This window comes from Strongylocentrotus purpuratus, unplaced genomic scaffold, assembly GCF_000002235.5.
Source record: "Strongylocentrotus purpuratus isolate Spur 01 unplaced genomic scaffold, Spur_5.0 spur5_scaffold_8, whole genome shotgun sequence".
NCBI lineage: Eukaryota > Metazoa > Echinodermata > Echinoidea > Camarodonta > Strongylocentrotidae > Strongylocentrotus > Strongylocentrotus purpuratus.
The window spans coordinates 14,504,486-14,527,364 of record NW_022145614.1 but is presented as its reverse complement, the minus strand read 5'-3'; the positions used below and the strand labels follow the sequence as shown (position 1 = coordinate 14,527,364).

At 37.8% G+C, this 22,879-nt stretch overlaps 1 protein-coding gene across 1 annotated transcript in view; it reads left to right on the top strand.

The window, feature by feature from the left end:
• Nucleotides 1–15,629: 15,629 nt before the first annotated feature.
• The window catches only part of LOC100890336 (Golgi apparatus protein 1), a 48,964-nt gene continuing 41,714 nt past the window's right edge, over nucleotides 15,630–22,879 (top strand). The window contains exons 1-2 of the mRNA XM_030975404.1: nucleotides 15,630–15,639; nucleotides 17,217–17,300. The gene's annotated coding sequence lies outside the window, so the exon portion shown is untranslated. The remainder of the gene's footprint in view (nucleotides 15,640–17,216; nucleotides 17,301–22,879) is intronic.

Here is a 22,879-nt window from a genome sequence, read left to right as displayed (position 1 = left end):
CATGACCAATTGAGGGCGACTTTGTAAAGGGGCGGGCTGACATTAGGCGAGCTGACATGGAACCGATGCGTTAGCCACGTCATAACTTCGATCGTTCAGCTCGCGCAGCGTCATATACGGTTTATTCTGGGTAGCGAACATGAGCGCAGCGCAGGTCACATCTGGCTTATTTCAAAGTCAATCAAAATAATATACCCGGTAACAACGTATTATGTTCCTCGAAGTAAAGAATTGGGACACAGTGTTTTCTTTCATTTATTTGTTGGTTTGAGGGAAAAGAAAAGAAAATATTCAAACTAACACTCGAAGTGTAACAAGAAGTAGATTTTTTTTTTTTTTTTTTTTTTTTTTTTTTGGGGGGGGGGGGGGGGCGTGACTCGAGGGAAAGGGTTGTGGGGATGGCAATTTTTGGACAAACTTTTCATCTATCGAATCCATCCCTTCCTCCCCCCCCCCCCTCCCCCAGTCCCTCCCCTTTCTCTCTTTACTCTCTCTCTCTATTTGATGTCAACTCTTTCAATATAATATTGAACCAATACTCCGGGCTAATTTCATTGGCCCTCACGTCTCGATCATCGCCCGGGCCACCTTGCATGTTCACCAACACCCCCCCCCCCCCCTCCTCCCATACTTTGTCAATCAGGGTTTGCAACATGACTAATTGACTACCACTGTCGGGATACACCCCCCCCCCCCCTCCCGGTAACCATTAATTAGTAGTTGAGACATGTTGCTAAAACATAGCCACAGACGTTATGAGTAGCTATTAATTAAAGGTAGCCACTCTGCATACCATGCATGTTTCACATCTACTGGGCCCCATCTTTGATTTGGATCAATCGCAACTTTTTATAAGGCGGGTCCTAGTTTAAGTGTTAGGCCGGTTAGTGTAGGTAGTATTGGAAAATCGTTTTATTACAATGCCATAAAAAATTGGAATTCCCTTCCCAATGGTGTAAAAGAAATAGAAAACTATGCTCATTTTAAGAGGAAATTAAAGGAATACCTAATACTTTACAGTCAGAGAAGAGAAGTGAATGACATGTTATATGATTAAAATTTGTATTCTCCTGCCGGTTCATACTTTTTCATTTTGTATATACTTATGTTTTCGTACGTTATAAAAATTCTACAAATTCATCATTATCTGCCTCTTCTTCCTCCTCCTCTTTTTTCTTCTTCTACTTCTTCTTTTTCTTCTTGTACTTATTATCATTTCTATCATCAGTTTAATGTTTTTATTATTATTATTATCTTTAATACGTAATTCTTTTATTTTTCTTATCTGTCTGTAAATATTACTATTTTAACTTATTAATTTTATACATGTCTGTAAGGGACCCCACTGGAAATAAGCTCTCGAGCTTTCGTGGGTTATCCTGTTCAAGCTGACTTATTTTTTATCTGTTATTATTGTATATTGTTATACGTTGGAAGCTTGTCGAATAAAATCAATCAATCAACCAGTCTCTAATTGTAGAAGCTCTCCTTCTGATGAACTATTACGTCATACCCTCCCAAACTTGACTCAAGTTCTGCCCCGCCCTCTTTGTTAGGTATCTATAGCTTCGCCACGGGCCTGGACGGTCTATAAGGATGAAGAGGTGGGGGAATTGCGAGGGTGCAATGTGAAGAAGAAAAATAAATCAGCATTATAAACGCATGCATATCAAGCAAATCCCTTCCTTTTTACAGGCATAAACATTATGATTACATAGCCGCTGTTGCTATGCCGGGTCATATCGTATGCAAGGTACGTGTCCCCCACCTTGCTAACATTATTTCGCGTTTTGAGGGGTAATACTTTAAAATCATAATTACCCCCCCCCCCCCCCCCCCCCCCCCCCCCACCCCCCTCCGTTGAAATATTTCGAGTCCTGCCACAAGGGTTGTTCATCATCAGTGAATGAAGGAATGCGATTAATTTCACATCAATGTCAAAATCGCTTGATAGACAAGCAATATGATACAAGGAACCGGCCAGATTCTGTACTAATTCTCCCGAAACCGCCATCGATTTATGATGGCGCCGCGGTCTCCTCTTCATTGAAAAATATTTGTGTTAGTAATGTGTATGCATCTTATTTAATGCACTGAAAACTTTGTAATCATGTATCATGAAGAAATAATTATTTTTAAAGTATATGATTATGTATTATTTTGAAAACGCAGAAATAAGAAACAAACAAAACTTTGTTAATGAACAAGACAACAAATCACCTTCATAATTGTTTTGGGTAATTCGCTTTGGTAAAATATATTCAAATTACATACAATCTCATATTTGAGAAAAGTATTTGTTTTAATTTTAATTGTTAAAACGATAACCAATTAAAACAAAGATTTTGGGAGATAGTTTAAATCCCAATTATGTTATACAGATATAGGCTATCGCCAGGACCCCCAAAGAGCTGTATGTATAAGTGTGAAGTTAGTAGGTTTTCGTTATCGGACAGGTTCAAAAGTTCAAAGGACATTTACATTCCCAGGTGGACCTGTGGCATGCTGCATAATAAAGAAGTTCTACAACCACGCCCCAGACAGACACACTACTATACCAGCAAGAGCTAGGGGTCTTTTTTTAATATTGTATTATTATTATTGTTTGCAAGGAGAAAGATGCAGTTTTTGGATTGTCAGATCTTCCTCCCCAAAAGCTGACATACAAGAACTTAACCGAGGCGCCCAGTTTGGTAAGATATTTAGTAGTAAAAATAGGCTGTAAAGTGATTCTTTATAATTTTGATATATTTGGATGCCCCTGTGGATGTATAATAAGCACTAGAAAAGTAAGCCCCTAAAACACTTTTGCTTTCGAGAAAAATTGAAGATCAAAATTGACCGGTGCTCCCGGTAAATTTTGATCAAATTCAAAGAGCGCCTACGGCCATACAATGTAGCTGCGATCATGAAAATCTCAGAATATGCAGTTATGATATATAATTTCCAAACGGGAATAGCCAGTCGGTCGATTTTAGTCAAGAAACATTGTTTTATGCCCCTGTGGATGTATTATAAGCACTAGAAAAGTAAGCCCCTAAAACACTTTTGCTTTCGAGAAAAAATGAAGATCAAAATTGACCGGTGCTAGCGCCTACGGCCATACAACGGTAGCTGCGATCATGAAAATCTCAGAATATGCAGTTATGATATATAATTTCCAAACGGGAATAGCCAGTTGGTCGATTTTAGGCAAGAAACATTGTTTTATAGCTAAATTAATATCTTGAGCTTGAGAGGAAGCTTATACAACATAAAGAGTTTATTATTTACAATTTCATCACTTTAGACTCGATTTTAACCGCGACAACGATCACTGAATAGTGTAGGATCGCATATGCTTCCAATAATTTGAACCATATTCATGACCCCATACCGAAACTTTGTATTACATTATTGGCTTTACGGAGTGTTTGTTTTGCTATTCTGTTGATTTCGCATATATTGTGAGAGCGTTGCGTGTGACTATGAGCTTTTATAATACTGTATGTCAAGAACCGCCTACACTCTAAGAAAAAATGGTGCAAAAAAAGGTTCAAAATAAGAGTTTGCACCCTTTACATAAAAATGAACACTATTGAAGGAAAAGGGGTTCAAAAAAGGGTGCAATGTAAGATTTTGCACCCTTCCCACAAAAATGAACCCTATCGACCAAAGAAGGGTGCAAAATAAAAGTTTGTATATCGCATGCATATTCATGATTACTTTCCACGTGTTGACATAAAAATACATTTACCATGATTTGTTAAGCAAATTATGACAATGCACAATAATTTTGTGATTTATATTTTCCTTTGGCAATCATTAACAAATAGATAATTTGTCTGATCATGTTACAATTACATTCACGTTTTAGCAATAGATATATTGATTATATGATTACTAACCAAGAAACATCATGCATGTTTAATATGTATTTGTGTATGAGCAAATATTACTAGTATTCCTCGATGATGGGTGCAGGATTGCACCTTTTAAAGGGTGCAGGATTGAACCCCTAAAGTGCTGCTATTGTTACATCGGTTTGCAACCCTAAAGGTGCATACTTGCACCATGTTTTCTTAGTGTGTACTGTCAGCCCCCATGATATACTTAGGCGGCCCTACATATAGCATCTTCTTCATTCTTCCTCCTTTTACTTCTTCTTCAGCTTCTTCTTCTTCTGCTTCTCTACCTCTTCTAGTTCTTCTTCCCCTCCCCTAATTATTCCCTCCTCCTCCTCCTTCTTTTGAAATTTCAATTCGTGAAAATTAAATTAGACTTAATTTCCATTTTGACTATTCAAGGCCATAAGGTATATGTGTCCACGACTCCATCATTCGTCTGTCTTCAATCCCCCATGATCATTCTGTGTAAAATCACACATTTTTTTCCTTAAAAAAAAAAAATTCTTATTGTATAGCAAACAGTTTGGCAAGGCTTTCAAATTCGATGCACGCTCCTTTGTCGATTTCCTAATGAAAAATGATTACATGCACCTGTTTTGACTTACTGTATTTCAATGAGCAAACAATCGTCATGTGAATTAAAAACATTATCGATTAGCGGTTGGATGGGAACTGCCATTGTGCTTTTCCGATCTAGCAACATCTTTACTGACATATTAAGTAGAGTAATTTGCATATTGATTATTGAAACGTATGCCCGATTGAATTAGCACGTGTTTCAAAATATGTCAAATTCCCATACTTTTTGTGATTAAAGTTAATTCGTTTTTGGTAAATAGGGTAAACAAATTAGCTTTAGCCCCAACAACTTTATATTTTGAGTCTATGGCGCTAAGTGACTTCGGTGATAAGCGTTGAAAGCACCGTTTTTATTAGTATCATTATTATTATTGCATGCCGTTTTAAGCGACTTTGGCCAAAATGACACGGGCTTCAAATGTCAAATTCCCATACTTCTGTGATTACTGGGGCTATTTTATAATTCATTACACAAATTTATCGAAAAATTGAAACTGTTCATACCTCTGTAATTTAACTTCAACGACCTTTTGAACTTGAATTTCAAGTTATTTAAACAAAAATTGTGCCAATGAAACTTATCTTATACCTCAACATTTTATCTATATCGTTCAAAACATTCAAGTTATATAATTTTATGTGTTTCATTCCAGCTTTGCTATTCGCCCAAGAAAGATGCTGTAAGACTTGATTTGTTGTCTTCTCTTAAAAGTGACGTACAGAGAGAATCTTGAAGGATGGACGTAACCGAGGCAACCAGTCTAATCGCCTAATACGGTATACGGGAATGTATTTTATTGTCCAGAATCTTGACTATGCAATTTTGATCTCCACCACACCAACGAAATCTGCAGCAGGCTCCCCCTACTTACTTGCTGGCAGCCGAAGATGGCGTGATCATTAAATTAGGACCCGAACCCTAAACAGTATGAAATGAAAAATTTCTACAAGGAGTATATCAAAGAGACAGTAAATGCACTGCAAACTGGGGGTGGGGGGGGGGGGGGGGGGGGGCGTTTTTCATGAAAAAATAATTATTAGTCGGTGGTTGTCACCGATTGATTATATCAGTATAATCGAAAATGTCATTATCATCGACTAATGTCGATTCAAGAAAAATTGTCGGTGGAAAACACGACAAACTTTTTAAAGTCCACCGACTAATTTCAATACTTCTCGACAACCAAAGGCAAAATGGCAGCACTCATGAATATCCTAGGGGTGCTGCATCCTAGAGAGTGTGTTTTCCGGGACAAATCTCCAGAGTTACATGATGATGTAGATATATTAAAAAAAATAGATTTAATAGGGAAGAGCAGGGGCGTACGCAGGGGGGGGGTTGGGGGTTCAAACCCCCCCCTTTGTATTTTTATGTATGTAACCCCCCTAAAAATCCTAAAACCCCCCCCCTTTGTTTTGTTTTGTTGTTGTTTTTTTTTATTATTATTTTTTTAAAAAAATTAAAAAAAAAAAAAAAATTATACCCACGGCTACCTAAATAAGGTGACCTTACCCCCCCCCCCCCCAACGACAAAAAATGTCAAATTTTGAAATTTCGAGACCAAAAAAAAAAAAAAAATGGGTCCGCGATTTTCAAATTTTCGGGAGCAAAATATTTTTAAACCCCCCCCCCCCCTTGGAAAAATCCTGCGTACGCCCCTGGGGAAGAGCTATACATAATAAATGAGTTAAACGATGCGTGAGAGCATGCCACAAAGAGGAGCAAGGCTCTATACCTGCCTATTTGCAAGTCTTAGTGGCTTTGATTTTTTTTGCGACAGGCAACGCATTCGACAGCGCAGCAACTATCATGGCTGCAGCATTGCCACATCATCCAGAATGGTGAGAAGGGTAACGCAATTAGTCATACAAGGAAAGAAAAACGACATGAGTATTGCATGACTTTTCCCCCTGAAATGAACTGACTTGAGCTTGAAGTCCTATGAAAAGTTGATTCAATGCCATGGCAATCTTTAAGACTGCCATTAAAACAAGTCAGAGTACAAAATTGTTTGTTGATTTTTTAACTAAATGTTGGGACCTAAATTTGTTACTAAATTTTTCATCAGTACAATTTAGATTACAAAGGTGATTGAATTGGCTCTAACAATAAGACTAAACGTGTAGATTCAGACTCCACATTCACCCAACTGTACCTTTTTTAGTTGTTGGTAAAGACAACGAATTAAAAACAAACACACAGCAAGCAACTGAAATTCAATTGAACGGACTTTCTTAATAAAATAAAATCAGAATGACATTTGTTTTGTCAATTTTTCATCAATTTTCAAAGAACAGACTAGATTTAGAGATCTACTTAAACTACTGAGAGTAAAAAAAAAAAAACTCAAAGGTTTAAAAATGCAGTTGAAATGATCAAGAAAATTGACAGTTTATTTTTTAGTATTGATTTCTGTATCTCCTTTTTAAACTTCCAACTTTTCCTTTTCAACCTCGAGGCTTCTTTTTGTTATTGAATGTTTCTCCCTCTCAATCTCGAACAGCTAGCTCCAGCTGTCCATCAACTGTGCATTTTCTTTTAAGTTCTTGTTGTTGATGTTGCTGCTGCCATCTCTGTTGTTTCTGATGTTGTCCAGGTTGCTGCTGCTGCTGCTGCTGCTCTGATGTTGTTGATGCTGCTGTTGATGTTGTTGCTGCTGTTGTTGTTTGTTGCTGCTGAGTCTCTGGAAAATGTTGGTTCTTGTTCTCTTGATGCTATTGTGATTCAATCAACTGCAATTGGAATTCATATTTTAAAGTTATTATTATCTTATGAAAAACATTAATATTTTATTTGTTTGTGGATTGTAATATTAGTGATGTTAGTGGTAATATCATTGTCATTGTTAATCATTGATGTTGTATTAATTATCTTATTCTGGATCTCCTTGTATATTCATTAAAGGTAATACAAAGTTTGGGGAAATTTTGAAAATTGGGTGGATAGTGATTCTTTACCATTTGATATATTTGGATGCCCCTGTGCATGTATTATAAGCACTAGAAAATTAGCCCTAAAACACTTCTGCTTTCGAGAAAAATTGAATATAAAAATTTACCGGTGCTCCGGTAAATTTTGATAAATTTCAAATAGTTGTGATATATAATTTCCAAACGGGAATAGCTAATCGGTCGATTTGAGTCAAGAAAACATGTTTTATCGCTTAATAATATCTTGACCTTGAGAGGGAGCTATACAACAGTTTATTATTTACAATTTCAAAACTTAAGACTCGTTTTCAACCGTGAAAATGATCAGTTAATATTGTAGGATCGCATTGCTTCCACTATGTTCATTTGAACCAAATTCATGACCCCGTACAAAAACTTTGTATTACTTTAAAAAAATACACTCCAATCAATTTAAACTAAGTGATAATAGTCTTGTTCAGACGGGGTTTGTAGGCTTAATTGCGCACTAATACATAATAAACATGCATGTTGTTCTTGGTTAGTAATCATAATAGGAAAGAAGCTCGGATAAACATGCATATGAAGTCCACTTTATTATTTATAAAGTCAGCCGAAGCTCCAATAGTTCAAACGAAGATTATTTATTTAAGCTTAGGACATTTTAAATAGCTTATTCTCTCAGAGGCTGTGCGGCCCTGTAGACTGAGCGAATTTAGCAGCACATCCGTAACAGAGTAACGGAAACAAAAAAAAACAAACTCAGCTACAAAATCCCGCACATGGCATTGAATACTCCGGCACATACGAGGCTTAAATATCACATGATCTTATTAACCAATCAGGTGGACCCTTACGAAGACAACCAATTACAAGATAGGATATATTTGTATTTTCTCGAAGTTTCATTTTCCTATAATATCAGCTAAAGAAATTAGAGGTTAAAATTTTTCGGGGAAACTAAATTCAAACAAGGTTTAAGAGTCAACAACGGTACGACAAATCGTCTTCCTTTCTCTATATTGTGGTGAAACGCCAAAAATGGGGAAAACTTCATTTAGACGAGTCGAGAACGGCACAACGAATCGTCTTCTTTCTCTAATAATTTAGGGAAACGTCAAAGCTTCCGCGCTTCGCGCGAGAGGGGGAAACTGAATTCAGACAAAATAGGGCTTATAAGAGCTCGAAAACGGTTACAACGAATCGTATTCTTTCTCTAATAATTTAAGGAAAAGTCAAAGCTTCTGCGCTTCGCGCGAGAGGGGGGGGGGGAGGGGGGGAAACTGAATTCAGATGAATAGGGCTTAATAAGAGACGAAAACGGTACGACCAATCGTTTTCCTTGCTCTATATTGTGATGAAACGCCAAAATTCCGCGCTTTGCGCGGAAGGGGAAGGCTTCATTTAACGAGCCGAGAACGGTACAACGCGGCTTTTCTTAATAATTTAAGGAAACGTCGAGGCCTATCACCCACACCCCTTAATGAGCGCGATTCGCTTGCTCACTACCGCCCCTCCTAAAATAAGATCCTAGCTCCGCGCCTGCATTAAAATATATGAATGCTGACTAAGTTGACGAAATAATAATTCGTATATTATTTTGTGTCGTCGTGCATGGAAAATGACATTTGCGCATACGCAAGTACTATAGATAGTCCATAGAAAAACAATTAGCCTTCGGTCCCGGGTTTATAGGGTTAAATTTGTAGATATTGGACATTTAATTTTGTCGGTATAATGGTGGCTTGTTTTGTCGGTAATCATTGGCCTCTACATCCCCCCCCCCCCAAGTGGCGGATCCAGGGGGGGGCCCCTCTTGAGAAAAAAATCATGTAAAATCACGTGATTTTTACATTTTTAGGGGTTTGGCCCCCCCCCCCCTCTGGCGCTCAAGGGGGGGGGGGGGGTGCAAATTTAAAAAATTTCGAGGATCAAAAAAAAAAATTGTGCTCACTACCCCCTCCCCCCCCCCCCCCCCCCCCCCCCCCCCCCCCCCCCCCCCCCCCCCCCCCCCCCCCCCCCCCCCCCCCCCACCACCCCCCCCCCCACTGAGCGACTTTTCGGCCGGCGCGATTTCAAATTTCGGGAGCAAACAAATGAAGAAAGTTGGGCCCCCTCCCCTAAAGAAATCTGGATCCGCGCCTGCCCCCCCCCCACTTTTTTACTCCCACAAATTTAACATTTTTAGCTAGGAGTCACAATTGATGATAAATTAAATTGGTAGGAACACACTGGTGTCGTCTGCAATAGATTGGCTAAACATTGGTGTATTTTATAAATTGAATTTTTTTCCTAAAGAAATATTGATGATTTTATAATAATTAATTTACTTCATTTAGACGAGTCGAGAACGGTACAACGAATCGTCTCTTTCTCTAATAATTTAAGGAAACGTCAAAGCTCCGCGCTTCGCGGCGATAGGGGAAACTGCATTCAGACAAAATTAATAGGCTTATTTAGAGTCGAAAACGGTACAAAATATTAATCGTCTTCTTTTCCTAATAATTAAGGAAAACGTCTAAGCTTTCGCGCTTCGCGCCGGAGGCCCATCACCCACACCACTAATGAGCGCGATTTTAAGTGATTCTCTTGCTCACTACCGCCCCTCCCTAAAATAAGATCCTAGCTCCGCGCCTGCATTAAATATATAGCTATGATGCTGACTAAATTGAAGAAATAATTGGTATATTTATGTCATCGAGGAAAATTACCATTTTGCGCATATGCAAGTACTATCGATAGTCCTTAGGAAAAACAATTTAGCCTTCGGCCCCAGGTTTATAGGGTTGAATTTGTAGATATTGGACATTAATTTTGTCGGTAATTGGTGACTAGTTTTGTCGGTAATCGTTGGCCTCTACCCCCCCCCCCCCCCCCCCCCCCCCCACTGAAAAAGGTCTAGCGACGCCCCTGGTTCCAAGCTGCATTTTATGTGTTCCAAAATTTCTATCTTTAGGGGATAATACTGTTTTGCCTACACACTCCAATCATTCAAAATATTTCATTGTACATGTTCCAAGCTGCATTCTACGTGTTCCAAAATTTCTATCTTTAGGGGATATGCAATAATTTGAATGATGGGAGTGTGTAGGCAAAACAATACAATTACCCAAAGATAGAAATTTTGGAACACGTAGAATGCAGCTTGGAACATGTACAATGCAATAATTTGAATGATGGGAGTGTGTAGTTAAAACAATACAATTACCCAAAGATAGAAATTTTGGAACACGTAGAATGCAGCTTGGAACATGTACAATGCAATAATTTGAATGATGGGAGTGTGTAGGCAAAACAATATTACCCCCTAAAGATAGAAATTTTGGAACACGTAGAATGCAGCTTGGAACAGGTTAGATGTAATAACCTATATTGACGCAAGTATGAAGTCACAACAGCACAATACAAATATAGAAATGCACTAACTTAATTCAAGATTCAAGATTCAAGATTTATTTATTTCTTTCCACTTGCATAAAAAAAAACATTTCATTCAGGAACAGTAGTAACAAGTTCATCGTCAACTAGCATAAATACATTAACAATGAAACAGTTATAAAGACTTTAACAAATGTGGGGAAAAGAGGTGGTCTGTTAAAAAGCACAGCTTGTTAAGACACAGATCACCTTTACAAAAACAACATTTTTTTTTAAAGAAATAGGTTACAATACAGGGGGAGGGGGACTAATAATACTAATCTAGTTACCTATACAGACTATAAATAAATATCAGATCTACCACTAATTTACAAAATATGGTAGACTAAAAAAGAAAACAGAATAAAGATAATGTAAAAGTAAAGAAATAGGGGAAAGAGGATAATGTACAACACGGGGGGGGGGGGGGGACAATGCTAATCCAGTTAGCTATATTGAATATTAATAAATATCAGATCTATTCACTGTAAGTGTACAGTAGATGAAATTTCAGCCTACGTTTGAAGACAGAAGAGCTTACAGACTGCCTAATAGAACAGTCTAAAGAGTTCCAATACTTTGGTCCAGTATGTGCAAGTGTATTAATCCTAAGCTGAGTTCTAGCTGATGATACATGGTATAAGGCAGCCTGCCTAGTAGAATATTTGTGTATTTGGTTATTCTTTACAAAAATAGATGCTATTGCCATGGGAGCTTCACCCTTCTCCAACTGATACATAAGATATCCCAGATATAGAAAGTATATATCTTTACCTTCAGCATTTTATTTTCATAAAATAGCTTGTCAGTGTGAGCACGCCAATCAGCTGCCGAAATAATTCTCACTGCTCTCTTTTGAATGAGCAGAATTTTATTTAAGTAGGATTTGGCTGATGCACCCCAGGCTAACACACCATAATTTAAGTATGGCAAAATTAAGGAACAGTACAACATGCTAAGTACATTTCTTGGGAATACAAACTTCAATTTGTTGATCATACCAACATTTCTAGAGAGCACTTTACTTAATTGAGTAGTATGCATCTTCCAAGTCAATTTATCATCAATGTGGAGACCTAAAAATTTAATAAATGAGACCTTTTCAATATTTACCTGATCAAAAGACTACATTACCAGGCATTACTGTTTCACTATTACTGAATAACATGTATTTAGTTTTTAATAAGTTAAGTGACAGTTTATTTGCATGAATCCATTTAGTCAATACACAAAGCTCTCTATTTACAGTTTCTAAAAGAGTGTTTAAGTTTCTATGAGAACAGAATACACTTGTGTCGTCTGCAAATAGCAAAAAAGAAAACGTCTCTGAGGATTTTGGAAAATCATTTACATATAAAATAAAAAGCAGGGGACCCAAAAGGGAACCTTGAGGTACTCCACACGTGACGGGTAACATATCTGAACAAATTTCGCCGAGCTGCACAAATTGCTGTCTGTTACTAAGATAACTTCTAAACCATTCGAGTGCAGGTCCTCTTACCCCATAATAAGAGAGCTTGTGCAACAAAATATTATGGTTCACCGTATCAAAAGCTTTGGAATAATCCAAAAATATACCAACCGTATGGAGGTGTTTATCAAGTGCCGAAGATATTTTGTCAAGAAGACATAACACAGCATGAGAAGTTGTGTGTTTCTCGCGAAAACCAAACTGAGAATTTGAGAAAACTTGACACGACTTCAAAAATTTAGCAATCTGATATATACAAGTTTTTCCAAAATCTTGGAGAAGACAGTAAGTAGAGAAATTGGTCTATAATTACCCGTTTCTACAGGGTTCCTTTTTTTTTTATATATAGGCACAACTTTAGCTATTTTCATTTTTTTAGGAACACTTCCATGCATTAAGACAAGTTATAAATGTGAGTGAGAGGTACGACTACAAATGAAATTACTTCTTTTATCAAATCATTAGTTATTCCATCATATCCAGGGCTCTTTTTCCTTTTCAAGCCACTTACAACATCTATAACCTCAGAAATCACTACAGGAACAAAAAATAAACTCTTTTCATTTGGACTGGTTAAATAATTTCCATAGGTTCCTGTATATCAGGTATGGAGCTAGACAGAGTAGCACCAATGTTAGAAAAATATTCATTAAATGCTTCACACATAAGTTTCTTATCTTCAATAAGACCATCCTTCCAGGTGAGTTTTGTAATACTCTGTAGTTTAGGATTGGTTTTCAAGACATTTCGAATAACTTTCCATGTTCCTTTAACATTGTTACAAGTAGATTGGAATTGAAAATGATAATAGTCTTTCTTTGCTTGGCGCAGAGCAGAAGTCAATATATTTCTATAGTTAGTATACCTTAACTTGGCTACATCAGTCTGCTTTGCTTTGTATATACAAAACAAACGATTCTTTTATTTATGGACCTAAGTAAAGACTTAGTGACCCATGGCATTCGAGGTACTCTTTTATATTCTTGCTTACTTCTCTGCACCAAGGGAAAGCATCTGTCATAAAATAACACTATTATATCCATGAATTTATCAAAAGACTTATCAACTTCTGTTTCACATGAAACTTCGTTCCACTCAACAGTTTCCAATTCTCTCTTAAATTTTGTAATATTTCCCTGAGTGAATTTCCGTGTTAACTTATCATACACTGTAAAAAAATAATAGTCGAAATAACTCAATAAAATTGAGGAAAAGAATTGCCTTATTTTTATTAAGTAAATATTACCTACGGCATCTTAAGTAGAATTTACTTATTTTGCTGAATAAATTTTTACTCAGTTAAATCGAGTTACATTAACGTAAATAATTTAAGTATTGTAATCATTTTAGATAATTAAAAAAAAGCTATGATAGGATTACATATTGCACGATTTGGTACCCATCTAATCTAACAAGTAACATCCACTAATCATTCACTACTTCTATTTAAGATTTAACCGTATATCTACCACCATCACAAACTATTACATACGCTTCAATTCGACACATATTGAAAGGCTCCAAATTTTATATATACTTGATCGTAGCATCTTAAAAGGAAAATTGGTTTTATTTGTTTTGGACTGGGTAACAATTAAAAATTGTCTTGTCTTTGCTTAACCATGTTAAATGAATTAGTAAATGTTTTAAAGTCCTTAAATTTTCATTCAACCACAAAAAAGAATAGTTTTATTCAAAGAAGAGTTTAATTTGGTCTTAATGAATATTCATAAATTATGTAAATATTTCTATTACACACTGCATCGGTCCTTACTTTAAAAAGATAAGAATAATCAACATAAATTGTTTGAGTAATACGTATAATTTCTGATTTTGAGTTAAAATTACTAAATTAATACAAGCTGAAATTACTTAAAGTTCTTATGTATTTGATTTTACTTAAATATTCCACGTATGTTCTACTAAATTGAAAGTTTGAGTTAGCAAGACTTAAATTTAGTGCGTAAGTGGCAAAAACTAATGTTTACAAGTAAATTCTACATGGAAAAAATACGTAAAAATTACCAATGAACAAATTATTTTTTACAGTGTAGGATTCATTACAAGAATTCCTTAATGCTAAAGATGTTCTAGCAAATATAGGGAAATGATCCGATATATCGGCCACTATTATACCAGCAGCGGGAAAAGGGTGCAAATTGGTGAAAATATTGTCAATTAAGGTTTGTGAGTTTTCTGCTACTCTAGTTGGCTTATTAATCAGAGGAATCAAATTATTAACAGAGTTATCGCGATCATAACTTAATAAATTTATATTAAAATCACCCATAATAATTATTTTTTATTTCTGAATAATGGGCTTGAAAGAGTGTTAGACAATTCTTCAATAAATTCATTCACATCACCATTTGGTGGCCTGTAGACTACTCCCACTAGCAGGTATAGATGCAATTAATGTATTCAAAACAATACAAGTGTAGTGAAATACATATATGCTCTCGCTTGAATCAGTAGTGCAGATGTGCTGTCATAGCCTAGAATAGATAGATAGATATGCATTCACAGCGTGTACAGACAGTACACACGCCGTGTCGGCACAAGCATAATGCATATTCATTAGGGGGCGTCGACATTTCCTTAAGTAGTGACGTGCGCAAACCCCAAAAAGGTTAAAAAAAAGACATTGCCTACATAACGTAAATAAACCACTCCTCGGCGCGGCGAAACCAAAGAGATACCAGCAGCATCTCTTTGGCGAAACTTAGAAGTTATATCTGGAATCATGGCTTTCGTCGCAATGTCATGTGTTTTCTTGTTCTCTCTGGTTCTCATTGCATCTACAATTGCTCCAGTGGCAGTGGCAGTGCAGGAGCAATTTTTGACAATTATGCACACACAGAAAACTATCTTCAATCCTGCATCCCATCGTTGAATGTCCTTTTCGATACGAGTACCGACGTCGACCCGGCTACTTTGGCGGGGCAGCCCAGCATCTTTCGAGAAGCGTGTCCTCCGGAGTCGTCTCAGAACCCAGTTAGATCTAGGCCTCCTTCCAATTTGTGCATGTTGTTCGCATACAGAATTTCTGATATGTGTAAGGTGACGAAAGCAATGCAATACAATTATAAAGATTTCAACACGGAAATGATGAAGTCTTTTCTCCAACATTCACAAACTGTCATGGATGAACAGAAATTCTGTGGGGAAATGACTGCTGCTCCACCACAGGGACAGACGTCAATCACGCTCAGTCTGTCGGAGACCTACTATATGAGCCAGGCGGCCGGAGTGCAAGTAGCTCGACCATTGCCATTGGATCCTTCTACTTGTTCACTTCTGTGGAAGTCAATGGACTGTGACCAGCGTGAGCTTAACTCGATCTGCCAGGTCTATGCTTTCTTGCTACGATAGAAGGTGAATAACTTGAGAAGAATACATGTACATGTAGACCCTAGGCATGCATGGACGAAAAAGTGGTACACACCAAGTTATAGTCAGTTTGCTCAATAGCTGTGACAACTGTCTGCCAAGTTTGGTAAATTTGAGTAGGGCCTATGTCAGCGCAAAGTTTTCGCCAAAAATGATGAATTTGCTATGCATTACGTAATAGCGCGTTGAATGCGTGCAGTACATTGCGCGCAGATGACAATGGTGTCAAACTGACCACAATGAAGTGCCCTTTCGAATGATAACAAGTATGGAATATGTTCACACAGAAAATTGTGAGTAAATCGCATTTGAACAAAGGTAACTACCGTATTTGCCGGCGTAAAGGCCGCACCCCCGCATAGGCCGCACCCCCGATTTTGACATTTAAAAAAAAAAAAAAAAAAAAAAAAAAAAAAAATCGTTTTTTTGTTGTTTTTTTGTTGTTGTTTTGCTGCCGAAAACCCACGCGTGGAAGGACCTTCATTTAACATCGAGGTGCAGTTAAAGGCGCTGATTTGTGCTTGTAAACTTGTCACAAATAATAGTAACAATGTTTTTAGAAGAATGTGTAAGATCATTAATGTGAATTAAAAACAATAAAGTACCTATGGTACCAGTGGTGTACCTTGTGGTACACCATTTGTTATAGAAAAAAATTTGAGGAACTATTATTATAAACTACATATTGAGATCTATTAGAAAGATTACTTTCAAACCAAGATGACAGTCAAATTTTAGTGTTGTTGTAGTTTCCGAGTGGTGAGTCAACACACTGATTACTGAGCTGGGAGACATTGCCAGGCATAGCGCCATAAATCGAAACTAAAAAAAATTAAAAAAAAAAAAAAAAAAAAAAAAAAAAAAAAAAAATTTACTCTTTCGCCGCATAGGCCGCACCCCGACTTTGGGGCATATCGGGTTCATGCTTTTGGCCCCCAGAACGATCTTTATTGCAATGACAAACATGCACCAAATCCCATTGGTTTTTACACGCAGTGCTTGCGAGCCCTTTCTAGGTTCTTTCCCCTTTCCCAATTTCTTTCAACTTCGTAGGCGTAGTCACTACCATCCCATGAAGGTCACTGTTGAGGCCTTTCTTTCGCCCATTGGTTTTTACACGCAGTGCTTGCGAGCCCTTTCTAGGTTCTTTCCCCTTTCCCAATTTCTTTCAACTTCGTAGGCGTAGTCACTACCATCCCATGAAGGTCACTGTTGAGGCCTTTCTTTCGCCCTACCTATCTCCAGTATCACAGAAGCTACAGACTTCGTACAAATTGCTCTGGATAGTCCGAGAGAAGCTCTTTCGTTTGACACGTAGAAACAAGGTGTCATTGCACGCACATCGTTGTGACACGATTGCATTTCTCGTATTATATTCCTTTTTATTATTTATTTATTTCAATTGTTTAATATTTTTTGATGATGTAGGTTGATACATGTACATGTAGGTTTTTGGTGCTAACTGTTGAACATGAATTCATACCTGAGCACCTGATCTATAAAGCATACTGAAACATGCTGATACAGCTCTAAAAAACTTATTTTTCCCTCTTCCTTTTTAGGTCCTATTTTAGAAAGCCAGAAAGTGACACTGGACACTCCTGGAGACCTTCAACCCAATGAACCACAATCGCCAGGTACACAAGGTAATTTGTATTATCCTTCTAGGCAGGGGTGTCGCTAGACCATTTTCAGTGGGGGGGGGGGGGGGTGTAGAGGCCACCAATTACCTCCAAAATTTAATGTCCCAATGTCTACAAATTTAACCCTATCGTTCGTTCGTGTCTCCTTAGATCAAGATAGTTATGTAAAGTTCCTTAATTAGAAGTAAATTAAATTAAATTAAGTTCTTCCATCGCTCGATTGCTGCAATGGCCATTTCATTAACAAGGGACAGGTCTTCATCTGTGCAACCCGTTCCGCTGCACTGCAAGAGGTGGTCCATCGTCTGAGTCTCTCCGCAGTCGCAGAGAGTTTCTCCTTCATGGGCATAGCCCCATCTTGCCATATTGACCTTACACCGCCCAATTCTCGTCCGCATTCGATTTAGGCATTGCCACTCCGGCCACTTCAGGTTAAGACCTTTGATTAGTACGGGCTTGGCTGATGGTGGAGGATTCTGTTCAGGTGGTGGGACAGAATCGAGGAAGCTGTGTCGGGATATAAGTCGTTTGTGGGGTTGTAAGTATCCGTGTAGCATGTGTCTGTCATCTGTCACCTGCTTCATCCGTTCCTTTAGGCAGGTGTTAGTGCGCCTTTGGTTAGGAGATCCAATGCCAGCGAGGTGATATATCTTTCGATATGTGTTATTGAGTGTGGTGTCAAGCTTCTTCACATGGGCTGATCTGCTCCAAACTGGGCAAGCATATTCTGCGGATGACATGCATAGAGCAACAGCTGCACTTTGTACAGTTTTGGGGTCAGCGCCATAGTGTGAAGATGCTAGCTTCCCGATGATGGCATTTCGAGATTCTACTTTGCCTATTGTCTTCTCGATATGTTTCTTGAATGATAAAGTACGATCGAGTTTTACACCTAAATACACTGGATGCTCGCAGTGGTTAAGTTGCACATTGTTCCACTTTAGCTTCAGTTCTCTCTTTGCCTCCCTGTTCTTCAAGTGGAAAACACACACCTGAGTCTTGGATGGGTTTGCCCGTAGGTAGTTTGCTCTGTAGTACTCCGAAAGGCTTGCGAGCGCTGTGTTGAGATGGAGTTCAACAGCTTCGAAGGTACTATGCTGGGCTGTGATGCAGGTGTCATCTGCATAGATGAAGTTTCGAGTGTTCTCTGTTGAAGGGATGTCAGCAGTGTAGATGTTGTAGAGTGTTGGCGCCAGGACGCCACCCTGGAGGAGACCGTTTTTCTGTTTCCGCCATCTGCTCTTCTGCCCATCAAGTTCGACAAAGAAGCGTCTGTTCTGCATCATCTTCTGAATGAATCTGGTGAGTTTGAGGTCATTTGTGATGTCATGAAGTTTTGTCTGTAGCCTTTGGTGATTGACAGTGTCATAAGCCGCAGATAAATCCACAAATACTGCACCTGTGATTTAACCCTATAAAGGCTATAAACCCGAAGGCTAAGTTGTTTTTCATATGAACTATCTAGTACGCAAGTGAATCACTTAAAGAGCTCGCGAAGCGCACTCCCCTAGGGGGTGGGTGAAGAGCCTCCCGCACGAAGCGTGGAAGCTTTAGAGGTTTCATTAAATTATTAGAGAAAGAAGACAATTTGTTGTACCGTTCTCAACTCTTAATCCTTGTCTGAATTCAGTTCCCCCGTCCCGCGCTTCGGAAGCTTTGACGTTTCATTAAATTATGAGAAAAAGCAGATGATTTGTTGTACTGTTCTCGACTCTTAATCCTTACCTGAATTCAATAACCCCCTCACGCGCAAAGCGCAGAAGCTTAAACGTTTCCTTAACCTAATACTGTACTAGGCTATTTTGAGCACCTCGTGACTGGTGGGGGGGGGGGAGGGGGGGGGGGGCCTCCCAGGCTATGATCTCGGCTGTCGAAAGTCCGATGAACACAAAAATTTGCATGTTTTTATATATTTACGTAAGGAACAAGATGGTATGATTAGTTTTTTTCTAATATGCAAATTTTTGTCGTTATAGCCTAATTAATTATGCAAAATGCTAATTTTATGCATTTTACAGAAAACTCTACATATTTGTCTGTAGACTTGTGAAGAATCTTGAAAATGTATCCTTCATCTCATTGTTCATGTGGTTACATTATTTTTATGATTTTTTTAAAATGCATAGGTGAATTTGCATAAATTATGAATACGCATTCATGAATATCAAATCTGGAAATATCCAGGGAATTAGGGCGCGTTCATGCTTGATTTTGAAGGTAGAATGAGCGATCTGAAACGCTCATCGTAAACGCTCATCGTGATCGCAGTTCCACGGTGTACTGTTCATGCTTACTTCTCTGGCTCATCCAGGCAATTCTCCTTGTGTGGCCTTAATTGGTCTTCCAGCTGGATTCGCAAACCTTCACTGTGCATGCTACGTAGACCCACTAGAGGTCAGTGCGTTGTCCCCATTTAAACGCATCTTTTTGTGAGTTTACGATGGGTGATCGTGATCGCCGTTTTTCGGTGATTCTACAAAAGTAAGCTAAGACGCAACCGTGTTTTAAACTAAACGCGTAACAGATGCCTGATTCTGGCCAGAAAAAGTGAAGCATGAACGCGCCCTTAGAATCATTAAAAAAATCGTCAGACTCCACTTTTTTAATGTTAATTGAAACTCATTATTCATATAAAACTTCTTTTCTAACACAAAATAGTTATTTTGATGTAATTAATAATGATAATTTATGCAAATTTGATGCGATTTTCAAATATTTTTTTTCTTTTGTATTTTATTTCTTATTATATCTATTGTTTTTTTTCTAATGTTTTCTTTTGTTCTGGAATACATCAAGTTACTTAGAGAAACATAAAAGCAATTGATATCAATTCAGATCTCCCACTTTAAGAAATAAACCTGTATTCACATTTTTGCTTGTACATGAATACGGTATATGCAATTATAGCATATTTTTGATGACATGCGCATACTAATTGTTATGTAACACCTTACAGGTATATCCGATTTCGACGAAAATGGTATTTTCAAAGATTTTTTTTCTTTTGTATTTTATTTCTTACTATATCTATTGTTTTTTTCTTCTGTTTTCTTTTGTTCTGGAATACATCAAGTTACTAAAAGAGAAACATAAAAGCAATTTGATATCAATTCATATCTCCCACTTTAAGAAATACATCTAAACCTGTATTCACATTTCTGCTTGTACCCATGAAAATGGTATATGCAATTATAGCATATTTTTGATGACATGCGCATACTAATTGTTATGTAACACCTTACAGGTATATCCGATTTCGACGAAAATGGTATCAAAATGTGCGTAAGACTTGAGGGGAAAAAGTAATGAAACGACAAATTCCAAGCGGTTGCCTCCCAGGCCCCCCCCCCCCCAGTACAGTAAGGGTTAAATTATGAGAGAAAACTGACAATTCATTTACTTTTCGCGCCACTTAACCCTAATTGTCTGAATTCAGTTTTCCTCCTCCCGTGCGAAGCGCGGAAGCCTTGACGTTTCATTAAATTATGAGAGAAAGCAGACAACTCTTATTCCTTATCTGAATTCAATTTTCATTAAAATATTAGAGAAAAAAGACTATTCGTTCGTGACTCTTTATCCTTATTTGAATTTAGTTTTCCAGAAAATTTAAAACCTCTGATTTCTTTAGCTGATATTAAATATGAAAGTGAAACTTCGAGAAAATACAAGTATTATAGTTGCAGTCTCTCTCGAAGTCGTCGAAGCAGATAAAAAGTCACAGTTCGTAGGAAAAAAAACTTGTCAGTCGACCGACATTATACATGTACATGTACATGTACATCTTACCGACTTCAAACTTCTGCATTGATATAGTACACAAGGACCGAGCAAGAATACTGACACAGCAACATATTTATCCATGTCTTTTTTGCTCCCTCGACAAGACGACTCCATCCAACAACCCCCTCTCTCTTTTACTCTCACCCCTCCTGTCGCAGGCTCCTACAGTACCTCTCCCTCTCTCTCCTCTCTTTCCTTTTTCTCTCTTTTCTTTTTCTCTCTTTTCTTCTGTTTTTTCATTTTCTCCTTTTCTTCTCTTCTTTCATTTCTCCTTTTCTTTTTTTTTCTTACTTTTCCTTTCTTTCCTCTCCTCCCTTTTTTCTTTTTTCTCTTTCTTTCTTCTCTCCTCTTTCCTTTCTTTCCTTTCTTTTCCTTTCTTTTCCTTTCTTTTCCTTTTTTTCTTTTCTTTCTGTTTCTTTTTTTCTTTTCTTTCGCTTTCCCTCTCCCTTTTCTCTTTTTTCCGGACGGCAGCGCAATTTTACCAACAATATCCTGACAGGTGGGGCCCACCCCCCCCCCCTTTAGAGACGTCCCTGCCTCCAGGGATATTCTGCAAATCGGGTTTTGAATTAAAGCTTACTTAAAGCTTACTTAGGGCTCAGTATTAAAGCAAATTGGTATTCTGAAAGGTCACTTAAGTGCCCATTTCCAGTTGGCAGGAGGTGAAGAGCACATGTGCGTTGATTCTAAGGCTGCGATGAGTACTCGGATGATCTTTGTACTCAGACGTTTGTCAAGAACACGAGTACGATTTCTCGTACACGTATACACGGCCGCCAGTTTTGTATTTATAAGTGATGATTTATGCCCCTCCACCTGTCACTGTGCCGGGCGACGCTCATCCGTGCCAAGAAAAGCAGAGGCATGGTACCGTGAGTACAAATTTCTTCCAGCTCAATCATACACCGGGTGTCACTGTCAACTTACCACTCAGAAACTAGCTGCCAATGTCCGGATTTCTGTTTGGACTCAGAGGAAAATTTGTCTGTCGTCTTTAGTTTTAAAAACAACATTGTTACTATTATTTGTGACAAGTTCACAAGCACGAATTGGGGCCTTCAACTGACTTCGCAACTGACCTTGTCTAAAAAATCAATTACCGTAGCAGTCACTTCTAAAACATAAAAGATCTATTTAAGTCCTCCATTTTTTTTACACCACATCACTCTTTTACTGTATTTTTCATGTTATGTATTAAGGGACATTTTGTATTAAGGGATTGGGTAACTTTGTCTCAGATTCTAAAACAAAATCCTTGATTTAGCTCATGCTGCAATGATAATTATAAACCTTTAGGTCAGTCAGGAACTCCATGACTTTTACAAGCCGCTCGCCTGTCTGATTATCAAGATATTTATGATTGAAAATCAAAATCAAATTTTGCGTGTTCCTAACGGTACCTGTATGGTGAAACTGGTCACTCAAAGATGTTTACTTTTTTGAGGCACTTTGTGATCATTTTGAAGCGCAATTTTTTTAGGCCTTCAATATTACACCATCTTACAGACATTGATAATACGTAGGGCCATGAATCTCAGATTTAAATCGTTAAACAATGCCTTTAAAGGAGATTTACCTTATTCATTTCACTGATGGAGTAGTCTCTGTGTTAGTTTTAACAATTTGGTGGATACTTCAAGCCAAGAAGATAAATTATCGCAAGGTTTTTTGAGAGTGGCTCTTGCAGGTTGTGGGTTGCTACCAAATTTCTATGTTGAAATTGGAGTGCGTACACACATTTATATTCCTGGTTCATGACAAAACAAATAGATAATTGACCTATGTTGACCAGCTGACCTATG